Source organism: Anabrus simplex, chromosome 1 (assembly GCF_040414725.1).
Source record: "Anabrus simplex isolate iqAnaSimp1 chromosome 1, ASM4041472v1, whole genome shotgun sequence".
NCBI lineage: Eukaryota > Metazoa > Arthropoda > Insecta > Orthoptera > Tettigoniidae > Anabrus > Anabrus simplex.
In genome coordinates this window covers 212826062-212843002 of record NC_090265.1, presented here as the reverse complement: position 1 = coordinate 212843002, position 16941 = coordinate 212826062, and the positions used below count along the sequence as shown (strand labels likewise).

Here is a 16941-nt window from a genome sequence, read left to right as displayed (position 1 = left end):
TCCACCACAACCAACCCAAACACACACAAAACACTTACCTTGGACTGGTCGCAACAGGCTAGAGACTGCCAGGACCTGAAATCGTGCCTCTTAAACTTATGAAAGGAAGTAGAAAAGGTATATACCCACAATAAAAGATAGGGATCACAAGAATAAGGTTTATTAACATAATATGAAATTCAAATAAATATGCAGACAGGAAAAGAAGTAGGAGAAACAGAGAACAAGGTACTCACATTTACAGACGAAAGTACAAGCAGTCATGTCTTTTTTTTTTAACCACAGAATTCTGCTTTGTAAACATCAATGAGGATGCAACAGAGGCGTTACAAAATGTGATAACAATAGTGATTAAAATAGATCATTCATGGAAAAATAAATTAACTCTTGATGCAAAGCATTCCTTTCACAGAGTGAGAAGTTGGACACACGTGAAAGAAACAAACATTACTTTTAAAAGCCACACAATCAAAGCATTCGGTAATGCTAGACTTGGACTTTCTACTGAAGTTCCATCCCCCTGTGCTGTGTCCACGTACATGTCGTACTTACCAGGACATATGAACACTGTATGGTAGCACCGTGCAAATGTGAGGAAAAAAAATAGTTGCTATGACTTGTGCCCCAACTCTCGTACATGTTCCCAGGAAATACTACATGAGTCAATTTCATCAGGTTCATAAAACCCAAAAACCAAACCAAACTCCATGGCGCAGCAGCCCCGAAGAGGCTTGGCCTACCAAGCGACCGCTGCTCATCCCGAACGCCTACAGATTACGAGGTGTCGTGTGGTCAGCACGACGAATCCTCACGGCCGTTATTCTTGGCTCTCTAAACTGGGGCCACCATCTCACCGTCAGATAGCTTCTCAATTGTAATCACGTAGGCTGAGTGGACCTCGAACCAGCCCTCAGATCCAGATAAAAATCCCTGACCTGGCTGGGAATCGAACCCGGGGCCTCCGGGTAGGAGGCAGGCACACTACCCCTACACCACGGGGCCGGCTTAGAAAACCCTACATATTAAATTTATGATATCACATGTCCTACCTTCTCTGCACGAACTCATTAATGCTACATATTTTGTTCTGAAGGTTCACAATTACATAGTAAGGGAAAATGACAAATGAAATTGAATATTAAAAGGAAGAAGAGAAATAAATAAATAAATAAATAAATAAATAAATAAATAAATAAATAAATAAATAAATAAATAAATAAATAAATAAATGATAAATAAATACATAAATAAATAAATAAATAAATAAATAAATAAATAAATAAATAAATCAATCAATCAATCAATCAATCATCTGCATTTAAGACTGTTGCCCAGGTGGCAGATTCCATATCAATTGTTTACCAACTCTTTTCTTAAATTATTTCAAAGAAAATGAAAATTTATCAAACGTTTGCCTTAATAATCCATTCCCTAATTTCCAATCAGTTCTCTTAAATTCCAACTAGATATTCATATTATGATCTTTCCTACCTTTGAAAGATGTATTCAAGCTCATTCATCAACTAATGTCATTCCGTGCTCTCTCTGCACTGACACCTCAAAACATCTTTCAGAAATAATTTCCGTACAATAATCTTGGGTGTGTAATTTACAAAAAAAAAAAGAAAATGGAATATATATAAAACTATCAACAAAAAACTTTAATAAACATAGAAAATTTGAAACACACTGGTAATCAAAATTACAAAACTAAGTTATTGTGATGGAGATAAAAGAATGGCTGAGGGAGGCAGGTGTAGATGTGAGTGGGCTTTACGGAGTATCACGGGAGAGATAGCAAGTTTGAGGGAGATACAGCAAACTCTTTATTATCTGGGCTTATCACCAGACAAATTTGCACAGATAACTGAAAACATGGATAATATGATTTTGTGCATTTTAATGCACAACAAAACTTGTAATAATACAGAACATACAACACTGTTTGAAATGCAATAATGTCAAACAATTAACACATTCAATAACCACTTTTATTAATAAAGTAGGCCAATATAAAAATTATTACATTTGTTGTTGGTAAAACACTTGAGGTACAAAACGTGAATTCTTTAAGGGTTTCTGTTTGCTATTTTTAATATCTCTAACTATCTGATCTCCAATCCCATAACCATTTGCTTATTTCTTTACTGATTCTCCTTTCTCTAACTTTGCAATTAATTCAAGCTTTTATTTTAAACTTCAAAGCACTTTCTTTCCCTCTGTAGCCATGACTGCTATCACAGAACACCAGTAAAGAACTGCTACAGAGTACACTGTATAGTGTTTAGTTCTGGAACAAAGTATACCAACAGCACACTTGCAGTTGAGAGCACGCTCGAATTTCAAGTGCCCAGTTCACATGTATTCAAAATGCCATGACGGAAATAAAGGAAATTAAATAGAAATAATAATACAATAAACCTCGGTGGTGCAAGGATAACTCGCAAACCGGATAATCTGTACCCGGATAATCGAGGACAGGAATGAAGGTTGGTTTCTCTCAATCATGTACAGGATATGGTAAGTAGTCAAGAGGGAGGGGAATTAAGGGAAGAAGATGCAGAAGACCATTGGGCTAATATTTTAAGGTGGAGGTAAATTGAGGGCTAAGGGTTCTCATCATGGAGTGAGTTGAGAGATATCAGTGAGGAATCGGTGTCACTGCAGCTAAACAGCACAGGAAAGATGGGGAACAAGGAACAGGGAAGTGTTACAGTCATATAAGACTCTATTTTTAGAGTATGTAATGAAAATGTGTGAAGGAAAGCAAACCAGGGCAGAGGGTTATCCAGGAATTAGGTTAAGGCATATGTTGAAGAAAGTAGAAGAGAAGAAGGAGGGTAAGGAAACAATAGTAATTTTCCACGTTGGTACCAACAACACAAGGCAAGTAGAAATAGGCACTAACATAGTTGAAGATGTATGGAATCTACCTAGGTAGTTATGACAGCCTGGGTTGCAATGGTAACAGATATAGGTTTCAGACTCACTCATGAAATGACAAAGATGAACGAGCGTGTAACGGATTATTTAGAAGGGCTTTTCACCAATTAAAACAGGAAAGCAATTGCATTAAATTAGTTGTAAATATTGATTTTTTTAAAATCTGCTTTACGTCGCACCAAGCCAGATAGGTCTTATGGTGACTATAGGATAGGAAAGGGCTAGGAGCGGGAAGAAAGCGGCCGTGGCCAATGAAAGCACAGCCCCAGTATTTGCCTGGTGTGAAAGTGAGAAACCACCCAAAACCATCTCCAGGGCTGTCGACATTGAAGTGCAAGCTCACTATCTCATGAATGCAAGCTCACAGCTGCACAACTCTAACCGCAGGGCCGCTTGCTGTTTAAATGTCTCAATATACACTGTATAGCCTACATTAAGAAAATGCAAAACATAATTATTTTGCTGTGTTACCGTAACTCAAGGGCTGATCAGTTATTTAAAACAGCTTTGTCAATTGCAGTTGGTTTTCATATCATGAGATATTTGCCTCTGGCACTGTCAATTAGTTATTATCTGGTAAATTATAATAATAATAAAAAATATAACAACAATAATAATAATAATAATAATAATAATAATTTATGATTTCGTGAGGCTATTCCTAGCCTGGTGCAGCCGATGTAAGGCAGACCCTCCAACAAGGGTGGGCAGCATCTGCTCTGTATGGGAACTGATTTTGATGTGGAGGATAGTGTTGTGCGTGGTGTGTGAGTTGCAGGGATTTTGGGGACAGTACAAACACCCAGTCCCCTAAATAACCATTTAAGGTTAAAAATCTCTGACCTGGCCAGGAATCAAACTCCCAATAGAGGTGTGTTGCATGTACCATTTCAACCATATACCAGCCCTCCTGCCATTCTATTATTTCTAGCAGTACCAGCAATTGAACCTGGGCCCCCAAGGACGGCAGCTAATAACACCAATTGTCACGCTACAGAGGTGGGCAATGTAATGATAACAATAATAGCAATACATTAATGACAGTATTTTTCAAATTCACATAAAAGTTCAATACCAACTTAACTGACCTATAATATATTTCTTCATAGCATAAAATAGCATAAAAGCTGCACAGTATTTGTCATAATACTTCATATGAAAAATTACTTACAAACAGCAATAAAATGCAAACCCTCACAGTCAAAAGAGCTTATAGAGAGTCTTGTATCTTTCATTTTCTTGAAGCTGGCCCTGTCTGATTCTTGTGTCATCAGCCATCCTATGATTCAGAAACTATTCTTGTACATAAGGAGTTGGATCCCACAGAACTCGTATCTCGAATATATTTATGAATATCAAACTAGGCACATTTTCAATGACAAGACAGTTTTTGGATGGTGTCATGATGTCATTCAAAGTACTAAATACCCTTTCACAGTCAGCACTAGTTATTGGCAATGTTGATATAATCAATCTCGCTTTATTCAAATTATCCTGCATACTTTTACCATTACCTTTTATGGAATCCCGTAAGTCTTCATGAACCATGTTGAATGGCATGCAGAACCTTTCACATAGTTGTACAAATCTGTTGTCTCCCACAAGCTATGGAATATCCTGATTGGTCCAATCAGTGCTTTGAACACTGATGTATTGGCAGCATCACTTTAATTTAGCACTACTGTAATTCCCAAACATAAACTCGCGTGAACAAATAAAAGGGCAGAGACCTTTATACATTGATCGCACCTTAAAACTGTGATTCTGATCACTTGATGCCATTAGGAGATATTCATACAGAGCTCTGTAACACTTTATGGTTGCCTCAGCAACTCTGCGAGATGAAACTACCCAGCGCACAGACAGAATTCTCCCTACGTTTGCTATTTGCAGTCCTAGGTTGTTTGCCTGCAGTTGATAATGACATTTTTGTACCTGTGGTACAATGAATAGACTTTATCCATGGATAGCTAAAATTAATTTCCTCCAGACATGGAGTTTATGGTTTTTCTTTCTTTGCTAGGGGCTTTACGTCGCACCGACAGATAGGTCTTATGGCGACGATGGGATAGGAAAGGCCTAGGAGTTGGAAGGAAGCGGCCGTGGCCTTAATTAAGGTACAGCCCCAGCATTTGCCTGGTGTGAAAATGGGAAACCACGGAAAACCATTTTCAGGGCTGCCGATAGTGGGATTCGAACCTACTATCTCCCGGATGCAAGCTCACAGCCGCACGCCTCTACGCGCACGGCCAACTCGCCCGGTATTTATGGTTTTACTAACACTTAGTTCTATTCTATGACACATACTATGCCACCTGGTAATAGTAGGAAATTTCAGAATCAGTAATTTCAGTGCACCAGATTTTTACACATCATAGAACTCTCGCCATCTTTACATATACCAGTCAATTCTCATTTGCTGAAAGTCATGTGAGAGGCCACTAGAATATCAATTAAGAAAGGTTATTCACTATACTTTCAGAAGAAGCAGGCTCCAATTACTGTATAGCAATTTAAAGAAAATATTGTTTCATCACCAGTGAAATATGCACAAATATATACTATTAAAAGTATTTTTGTCGATGCATCTATAATAATAATAATAATAATAATAATAATAATAATAATAATAATAATAATAATAATAATAATACCAATATAGTTGGTCCATTATTGGACATTATAAATTTTCCAGCTAACTCATTCCTGGTTGCCAGCGTTTTGCCCCAGTGTGCTAAGTTGGGCTCATCAGTTGGTAAACAGCACACCTACCAAGGCGCATGGCTAGTGCATACCGTGGAGGCCACTGCGTAGGATACTTCGAGCCACCAGCATTGCCAATGCGCTATGAGACACAAGGTCTCATTTTCAAAAATTGATGTCTGCCTGGCCATCAAATAATATAGATGTTGATTCGCATATATTATAGATGCTGATTCCCATACAAAACCTGAAGTATTTGTCCCGAATGAGTGAATTTATAATATATACACAATATAATAATATATATAATTTATAATGTCCAATAATGGACCAACTATATTGGTATTATAAATTCACTTATTCGGAACAAATACCTCAGGTTCCCTATGGGAATCAACAACTATATCATCATCTACAAGGGTTGGAACTTAAATAGTGGCAACACTGCTGTGGAGATGCTATCCAACGGAATCTAATATTGACGTTGATAGCACACATTGGTTACATACCTACCTTACCTCAGAGCAAATGGACTTGCCCTTCTCACAGCACCTGGTGCGCACAAGCGTGAAAAACACAGTTACGTGTGTGCTAGTGGTCTAACGTAACGTTGTCACTATGTTTTCCAAACAAGAACAACGGAGTTCGATCAAGATTGAATGTGCCAGAGGTCGTACAGCATGACAGTGTCATCAAGGTCTTCAAGAGGCTTGCGGGGAATCTGCATTGCCTTACAGAACAGTGGCACGTTGGGTAAAAGCCTCAACGATGGTCAGCAAACTGTGGCGGACATTCATTGGGCAGTTCGTCCTACAAGTAAAGAAGAAGTGCATGCTCTTGCCGCGTTACTGGACAGTGATCAAAACTAGATGATTCGTGAGCATTCGCTTCAGAACAGTTGCAGAGATTCGACAGGTAGTAGACCGCTCCATTCGCACCATCAACAGAACAGGCTCTGCTAAAGGTATACTACGACTTCCATATCTCTGGCAACGGGTTATTACATAACGCTAGTGACTACATTGAAGGACAGTAAAGGTTGCTAACATGTAACTCTTTTGTATCTGTTGTAAATAAATAGTTGCCACTATTTAAGTTCCAACCTTCGTATAATAACCAACAATTTAGAATCATCTGAGCTGGGCTGAGTGGCTCAGACAGTTGCTAAGTTGGGTTCATCAGGTGGTAAATAGCACACCTACCAAGACGCATGGCTAGTGCATACCATAGGTGACACTGTGAGACTGTTGGGGCGCTGGCCTTCCAACCTCAACGTGGCAGGTCCAATCCTGGCTCAGTTCGGTGGTACGAGGGTAATCCCAAAAATAAGGTCTCCTATTCTTTTATAAATACAAAATTCTGTTCGTGTGGCTGTTGGTCACAATATTGTGAAGAGTGTTTCCTGCGCTCACATATCACGCTGAGGCACTCAGTCTTGCCTTGGCAGCCGCTGAGAATGGAGCTCCCATTGGATGTTACTGCCATGTGCGAAATGCGCGTAGTTATTCAGTTTCTGAACGCAAGAGGTACTGAACCGATTGAAATCCATTGCCAATTGATGGAAGTGAATGGTGAGTCGTGCATGGATGTCAAAAATGTTCGTAAGTGGTGTAGAGAATTTGCAGCCGCTCGGACTGAAATTCATGATGAACAAAGGAGCAGGAGACCGTCAATTTCCGTCGAGACAGTCGTGAAGGTTGAGCAAATCAAGCATGAAGATCGGCAGATCACCCTGGATGATCTCTGCACTTTGGTTCCTGAGGTTTCCCGAAGCACCACTCACAGAATGTTAACGGAAAAGTTAAAATACCGGAAGGTGTACGCAAGATAGGTGCCACGCATGCTGACTGAAGACCACATGCAGCAACGAGCTGATTCTTCCCGTGCATTTCTTCAACGCTTTGCAGCCGAACAGGACAACTTTTTGGACTCAATTGTCACAGGTGATGAAACCTGGGCGTTCCACTTTACACGTGAGATCAAGCAACAAACGCGCCAGTGGTGGCATCCCTCTTCGCCAAAGCCGTGGAAATTCAAGTAAATATAGTCTGCCGGTAAAGTCATGAAAACAGTGTTCTGGGATTGAAAAGGGATATTGTTGATCGACTTTATGCCCGCTGGGACCACAACTGTTTTCCAAGAACTCAGCAGGAGCACAATTACTCATTTAATTATACTGAATTGCGTTGTATATTTCTATATATACGTACTTAACTTCCCGCAACCAAGGCAAATACTGGATCTTCAGGATATTCTCCATTCTACTTTGGCATTCGAGACCACAGCGCATGACCCTGAAAGTACCGCGCTGATCACTGGGAGCTGGCAGTTTGCTTCTATAAATCTATTCGTCTGCGACTTCAACATATTTATGGATCTTCATATTTTGTTCGATAGTGTTGTGACTTTGTACCTGACAGAGTGTAAAAACTGACCCATTTGACCATTCTCCACTATTCATAAACATTGTGAGACTTTACCTATCATTGCGTGTGCCATACTACCATTCATAATATCACGTACTGTTTTTCTTTTAAGTGACTCACAATTTCTACCCCCATCATCAATTTATATTTCATCTTATACCGATCCAGAGTTCACTTAATCTTTTTCTTTTTCATATGCATTGTTTTTCATGTTGTTTATGTTTTGAACGGCTGACGATGACCTGGACTAGGGTCGAAACCGGTCCCATTTCTAATTACTATTAAATAAGAATGTAATCACTACATTTCTTTCTCTTATGTATTGAATATGTTGAACCTCTTTTTCAATTATTTAATTTTTAACGGGACCACAATTGACGCTGACAGGTACTGTGAGACCCTGAAAAAAGTCAGATGCGCAATTCAGAACCGCAGAAGAGGAATGTTGAGCAAGGGCATAAACATTCTTCATGACAAGGGTCTCCCACACGTTACCCAGCAAACCGTTGCTCTCCTGCAACAGTTTCAGTGGAACCGTCACCCACCCACCCTTTAGTCCTGACTTGGCGCCAGTGACTACCACTTGTTCCCTAAGTTGAAAGAACATTTGGCTGGAAAGCGATTCAGCACCGACGACGAGGTGGAAGATGTAGTTCACAACTTCCTGAACAGCATAGCGCTGAGCTGGTATGACATGGGCATACAAAAACTGTCACAGCGTCTACAAAAATGCATCAACCAAAATAGTGATTATGTAGAAAAATAGCTAAATGTTCAAGCTGTAAAATGATGTAAACCACTGTAGAAATAAATAGATCTATGTATTTATAAAAAAATAGAAGACCTTATTTTTGGGATAACCTTTATATTTGAAGGTACTCAAATACGTCACCCTCATGTGACAGATTTACCGGCACGAAAAAAGAACTCTCACGGGATGAAATTCTGGCACCTCAACGTCTCCGAAAACTGTATAAGTAGTCAGTGAGACTTTATTATTATTATTATTATTATTATTATTATTATTATTAGTATTAGTATTATTATTATTATTAGCTACAACTATTTCCTTGAATAATATTAATACAATTAATTATACTGGAGGCTAATGTAGGACTCTGATGTGATTGTAGCGGGAGATCTCAATTTACCAGATGTCAATTGGGAAGGAAATGCGAACGACAGGTAGCATGACCAACAAATGGCAAATAAGTTAATGAAGGACAGCTGATTCAGAAAGTGATGGAAGCAACCAGAGGGAAAAATATCCTGGATGTGGTGCTGATAAAACCAGATGAGCTCTATAGAAAATAATAATAATCGTATGGCCTCAGCTACCGTGTGCAGACATTTCAATCTGACGCCATCTGGCTGTCTGCTCGTCAATTTCGACGTTCCGTTTTACTCTAGACCCCCACTAGATGGCAGACCGAGTAAACCGAAACTCTTGGGCGTCTATGGCTGAGATTTAATTAATTTTGTCGGGTAAACACCAAATGTGTCTCCAGAGATCTTTTACATGCCGACATCGTACGACATGGAGTGTCGAATGGACTTTTTTCCGCCCTTCAAAAATCCGACTACCTCTGCCGGGTTTGAACCCGCTTAGAGAAACTGAAGTAATAGATGGTATTAGTGATCATGAAGCTGTTTTTGTCGTAGTTAAAAATTAATGTGATAGAAAGGAAGGTCTTAAAAGTAGAACTATTAGGCAGTACCATATGGCTGAGAAAGCAGGCATGAGGCAGTTTCTAAAAAGTAACTATGATCCATGGAAAATGGTAAATAAAAATGTAAACAGACTCTGGGATGGGTTTAAAGAAATTGTTGAGGAATGCGGAAACAGGTTTGTATCCTTTAAGGGAGGTAAGGAATGGTAAAGCCCCACCTTATTATAATAGAGAAATAAAGAGACTAAGAAGGAGGTGCAGACTGGAAAGAAATAGAGTTAGAAATTGAAGGAACTTACTAGAAAATTGAATCTAGCAAAGAAGGCAGCTAAGGATAACATGATGGCAAGCATAATTGGCAGTCATACAATTTTTAGTGAAAAATGGAAGGGTATGTACAGGTATTTTAAGACAGAAACAGGTTCCAAGAAGGACATTCCAGTAATAATTAATGAACAAGGGGAGTGTGTATGTGAGGATCTTCAAAAGGCAGAAGTATTCAGTCAGCAGTATGTAAAGATTGTTGGTTACAAGGATAATGTCCAGATAGAGGAGGAGACTAAGGCTAAAGAAGTAATAAAATTTACATATGATAACAATGACATTTACAATAAGATACAAAAGTTGAAAACTAGAAAAGCGGCTGGAGTTGATAAGATTTCTGGGGATATACTAAAGACAATGGGTTGAGATATAGTACCATATCTGAAGTACTTATTTGATTATTGTTTGGTCGGAGGAGCTATGCCAGATGAATGGAGAGTTGCTATAGTAGACCCTGTGTATAAAGGAAAGGGTGATAGACATAAAGCTGAAAATTACAGACCAGTAAGTTTGACATGCATTGTCAATAATGCTCCATTTCAGACAGCTCTTTCGACGAACTGGAAATCTGTCACAGGTAATAGAATTTCTTTTCCATTTGCTGCACACAATATTGGTGGAACTTTGTGATAAAACACCAGTGGACTTCTACCTGCATTTTATGGATGAGGGCAGCACATCTCTACTTGTTAGTGAAACAAACCGGTATGCAGATCAGGGCTTGCCCTTTCTCCATCTACCACCCCTAAATTGTACATGTACAATTTAAGGAAAATAAATAATAAATGGACTGTATCGCGATTAACCTGTCTAAAGCATTTGATAGGGTGGATCATGGGTGACTACTAGCAAAAATGAGTGCAATTGGACTAGACAACAGAGTGACTGAATGGGTTGCTATATTTCTAGAAAATAGATCTCAGAGAATTATAGCTGGTGAAGCTTTATCTGACCCTGTAATAATTAAGAGGGGAATTCCTCAAGGCAGTATTATCGGACCTTTATGTTTTCTTATATATATATATAAATGATATGAGTAAAGGAGTGGAATTAGAGGTAAGGCTTTTTGCGGATGATGTTATTCTCTATAGAGTAATAAATAAGTTACAAGATTGTGAGCAACTGCAACGTGACCTCGGAAATGTTGTGAGATGGACAGCAGGCAATGGTATGATGATAAACGGGGTTAAAAGTCACGTTGTGAGTTTCACAAATAGGAAAAGTCCTCTCAGTTTTAATTACTGCGTTGATGGGGTGAAAGTTCCTTTTGGGGATCATTGTAAGTATCTAGGTGTTAGTTAATATAAGGAAAGATCTTCATTGGAGTAATCACATAAATGGGATTGTAAATAAAGGGTACAGATCTCTGCAAATGGTTATGAGGGTGTTTAGGGGAGAGATGGCGTGGAATGACATTAGTGGACGAATAAGTTTGAGTGGCGTTTATAAAAGAAGATCACAATATGAACATAAAGTTGGAATTCAAGAGGACAAACTGGGGCAAATATTCATTTAAAGGAAGGCAAGTTAGGGATTGGAATAACTTACCAAGGGAGATGTTCATTAAATTTCCGATTTCTTCAAAATAATTTAGGAAAAGGCTAGGAAAACAACAGATAGGGAATCTGCCACCTGGCGACTGCCCTAAATGCAGATCAGTATTGATTGATTGATTGATTGATTGATTGATTGATTGATTGATTGATTGATTGATTGATACCCATTTACAGTCCATTGGTTACTTGTAGAACTATTAAATCAGGGTATTTATTGCATGAAATGCAAGTTTTTGCTACACTGTGTGATGTACGAAAAACCTTATTGGTATCTGCATGCTGTTTACTGAGTTTTTGACCAATAAGATTTTATAATTGCTGCTCCTCTGCAAGGTTAACTTTATCTGAGATTGTTCTATGTGCCTTGGCTTTTTATGATTAAAATATTTTCTTCCCCTTTCTTGCTTCCATAACACGTAACCTCAGTGTTTTCCCATTCTTTAAAATATAAAGCTCTGATTCTTTTTCTACACCCAAACCAATTTCCAGTCCCTTTGAACAGCTATCTATATATATAAAACGCTAATGTGTATGTTTCACAAAACTCAAGCTCTTAAACCAGAGGGAGATAAAAGGCATGGTTTGTACCGAAATCTTCTAAATCATCTCAACAGTACAGGAAAAATCTTGCATTTTTTGAAAAGTCAATGGAAATACATTTATTAATAATTAATTAATACGGTCACCCAGTTTGTTTTGCCATCACTACCATGGAAACCATGAAGTTGATGTGCACTGTACTTTCTATTCATGGTGTTGCCTAAGTCACAGAGCCTGCCCTTACTGTCAGCCATCTTTAAGACGGGCAATGTGCTTTTTCTGCATGGTGTTTCCTAGAATAATTCTGCTGGTGCTGCCTGTACTGACCAAAGGCGCTGCCTATAAGACTGAAAGACACGGTTTATCTCAAGCAAGCAAGTCATATTTAGAATTTGACCGCTCGTGCTGCGTATGAAACGAGATCGCATCATACGAGTTTTGTATCTTGCAGGGAATGGCTGCACTGTAAAATATAATGTTGATTGTGATAAAAACATTGGGGTTTTTTTTCCCTTTTAATTCTGCTAATATAGAAATGAAAGTTATGATGAAAGAGAAGACCATTTAGAGACTGAAAGTCACACTTTGTGTCAAGAAAGTCGTATAGTTTTGTCTCTTACAGTGAATGGTCGAGCTGAGTAATAATATAGATACAGTGTGATAAAGTCAGTTTTGTTGCCTTTGCGATTTCATCATGCCTCGACGATGTGCTGACATAGGATACGGCAGATACTGAAAGACTACACGTACTATGCAATTATGAAAGTTATGATGAGAGAGAAGACAGTTTAGAGACTAAAAGGGCAAACCAGTTTTTGCGGAAAGATAGGGAAACGTCCCTGGAACAAAACGATTACCTCAAGATTGTGAAAGCCATAGTTCCCAATGAGATAGAGAAACATCTGTTGACAGAGAACAGTATATTCTCAGACATCGCACTATGCATGCACAACAATATCATAATGTGATTAGAACATGTAATTATAATAATTTTGTAATCTATCGTAGAATTGTAATTCATTGCTGAACATTCTAACCATTCAGTTGATACTGTCCTGGATATAGAAGAGGCGGTACATTATATAACTGAATTTTATGATTCTTTGTCTCCACCTGGAACTACTCTCCACAAACTGATTTTAAAGGTAGGTTTCCCTATATTACTGCTCCGCAACCTAAACATACAAAAATTATGCAATGGCACAAGATTGCTAATCAAATCATTAAAAAAATTATACTTGAGTGCATAATCCTCACTGGGTGTGGAGCCGGTGAAACAGTTTGGATCCCTCGAATACCAATGATAATCACCAACCTGCCATTTTAGTTAAAAGGCTCCAGTTTCCAGTAAAATTATGTTTTAGTATGACCATTAATAAACCACAGGGCCAAACTCTAAACATTACAGGTCTAGACCTCAGCATTGAATGTTTTTCTCATGGTAAACTCTGCAGCCCTGTCACATGTTACTTCCAAAGAAAATGTATTTGGGTTGCCCTCAGACAGAGAGTCACGCAACACAGTATATACGGGAGATATTTAATATATAAGGCCACCTGTGCAAAGCCAGGGCAAGTCAGCTAGTACAACAAATTTTCTGATCTTCAATAACTAACCAATCTTGACTGCCCACAAGAAAGGCTTCTTAAACAAAGTGGAAAGATATGTGCTTTGTTTGGCTGCAATAATTATGAAGTGCAGAAGAATTGGTCTTTCATCTGTTTCCCTCATGACAAAAATGTGTACTTAGATATTGTGTTTGGATGTTTTCTTATGGTAACAAAGATATGTTTGTAGTACTTCTTAAACTTTGAACTATGTGACTCAGATTTTAACTGACTTAAAAAATAATATGCTTGCTTTATTTTATAGTATAGCAATTAAACTTCAGTAGCGATGTGGTGTTTGAGTAGGTGTGATCTGTGGCTTTTGAAATATCAGAAAAGTGACTTGGGGAAGAAAGTGTAGAAGAAAGAAGAGACATTACGATTGTATTAAGAAGCCTTTCTCGTGGACAGTCAAGATTTTCTTCTGAAGACGCAGAGCTAAGTTCTCTGTGAAACGTAAAGAATTTCACCTTATTTTCTCGAGACGGCATAAGCCCAAAAGCCTATATCATCTCTATAAGCACGGGCCGTGAAAAGATCAATGGCTACTATACAATCATCCGACCAGTATTTCTGTATGGTTCTGAGACATGGAGTATAACCAAGAAAGAGCAGGAGCAGTTGCAAGTCTTTGAGAATAAAGTTTATAGAAAAACATTTGGCCCATGGTTTGATACTATCTCTCAAAGCTGGCAGAATAGATCTAATTATGAGATTTACACCCTCTCTCAACAACACACTATAATGGGTGTGATAGAACCCAACAGACTGTGCTGGGCTGGACATGTACTGAGGATGCAGGATAACAGAGCACCAGTAGATCTAAACAAGGGATCTCTTTAAGGGAAAAGACCTTCAGGAAAACCCCAAAGCACCTGGAAGAAGGAGATCAACAAGGTATGCTGGACCCTCCAAACTGATAACTGGGAAGAGCGGACACAAGTTCGAAAAGGATGGAAGAGGATTGTGAGATCGGCACGGGAACTTCACGTCCCTCAGAAGCCTACAGAGTAAGTGAGTGAGTATTATTTTATTAGTTAAAAGCAAATACAGCTGAGATAATACAGATTTGAGCAATGTGTAGCAGTGCAACCTGGAGTTACTTACCTTGTCCTAAGAGCATGTGCATTACTTGGAGAAGGTTTTGGTTTTATTTATTCGTTTGGAGTAAGTTAAAATTAGTAAATAATTGCGTGTGTCACTCATTTATATCTCCTCTCAGCATGAGTGGAAATATATGTGCTTTGTTTGGCTGCAATAATTATGAAGTGTAGAAGAATTCTTGGTCTTTTTTCCATTTCCCTCGTGACAAAAATGTGTACGTAGATATTGTGTTTGGATATATTCTTATGGTAACAAAGATATGTTTGTAATACTTCTTAAACTATGAACTACGTGACTCATATTTTAACTGGCTTAAAATTTTTTAAATGAGGAAAAAGAAAAATATAACCACAAATGTTCAGGCAGGAATGCTAATTTAAAAAAAAAAAAAAGTGATGCGTGAACGACAGATCAAGCCCTTTTACAGCAATGCATTTCACATCTTGATTATATGTCTGATTTCAGTCTTTAAATAATAATATGCTAAATCATTCTTCTTTCATTTATCTAGGCCACAGCAATTTTGAAGTTAATAACTTAATAACATTTTCTTTGTAGACGTAATGTATTTATCCATTTCCACATATGAATTTCTATTGACACTTGAATTTGGCGCAAGTTTTCACGTTGCGCCACTATGAGTGCCACTTGTGAATTGTCTCCCATTTTAACGAGGTCAAATCGGGAAGTGTTCTGTATAGTCTATACTGCATTTGGTTAAAGTCAATACGAAACAAACATGATATTCATCAATTGCATACATTAATCAACAAGTTTACGTCCTCTCAGCCTGTTTTATTCTACATCCTTGATTTTGTTTTCAGTAGCAATTTCTTAGATTTTTGCTTTAAATGCATGTAATTATTTTATATCAGCGGCCACTTTGGGTGGTACATAACAGATACTTAGTTACCATATATTGTAATAAGAGTGGAATTCTGGCTGAGAAGTGATATTTTGGATTTCTGTCAGTTTCAGATCTGGAGCTGATAAAATTGGATGAGCTCTACAGGAAAACGGGCGTGATAAGTGATCATGAAGCTATTTTTGTCACAGTTAAAATTAAATGTAATAGTTGGGCAATACCACATGGTTGATAAGAGAGGCATGGGAAAGTTTAAGACCCACTTTTTCTTTCAATTTTTATGACCACATACACTCACTTTAGTCAGTCTATTATCCAAGTCTCATCAAAGGGACTGTTTGGGCCTTGCGGTCCTCCCAGTACTTTTTCATGTACTCCGAACTTTGTGCCCTTTCTGCTGTTGAAAATCATTGTGTTGTTTCTTTCTTGTGAGTGTGAAGAGGATGTTTGTGCCCTGGACATTTTGTTTAATTTTATCTCATCAGCACAAAAAGGACGTTATCGAGATTACAGATTTACCCTGTCCCCACCAATTTCGAGCGAAGCTGTTGAAATCGGTCAACTCGCACTTTTTGAAGTTTGCTACCTGAAACTTATGAAGCCCGCAAACTTTCAACTCATGTGAATGATCGTTACGGAACCAGATGATGGATGTACAACGATGGAAAGAAGAAGGGGTAGAATATCAGATCTTATTGGACCATGTGATATGGGAGATGGATGGAGATTTTTGAGTCTACAGTATATACTTGAAAGGCAAGAACTTGAGAGGGTCTTAGCGTCTGATGGTCATTATGATAGAGGAAGAAGGTTTTTCTCATCGTTTTTATAGGAGAAGACAGGGCAGATAACAAGAGGATATTTAGTTTACAAATTCACTTCACATCTGAGTAGAACACTACTCAAAGATACTCCCAGTGAGAACTGGGTATCTCAATGACGAGAAATAAAGTTAGCGAGAGACCGGTTTTGACTTGTCTCAAACATTAGTATTCTGTTATATATTTAGATATGCAACATATCAGTAATATGGAAGAATACAAGTGTATTTTCTCCATGAACGCAACCCAAGGTGGTTTCGTTATTGAAATTAAGGCTCATTACCAATAATACAGAATGAGTAATATAGGAAGTGTTAAGGAAAGGAAAATCGTTGTCCAATTAGTGGTCAATGCATGAATCAGAGATAGGACTGGTACCCGG

The 16941-nt window shown here is 38.2% G+C and overlaps 1 protein-coding gene across 1 annotated transcript in view; it reads right to left on the bottom strand.

The window, feature by feature from the left end:
• The window catches only part of LOC136885715 (asparagine synthetase domain-containing protein 1), a 141715-nt gene that overhangs the window by 43646 nt on the left and 81128 nt on the right, over positions 1-16941 (bottom strand). The window lies entirely within an intron of this gene.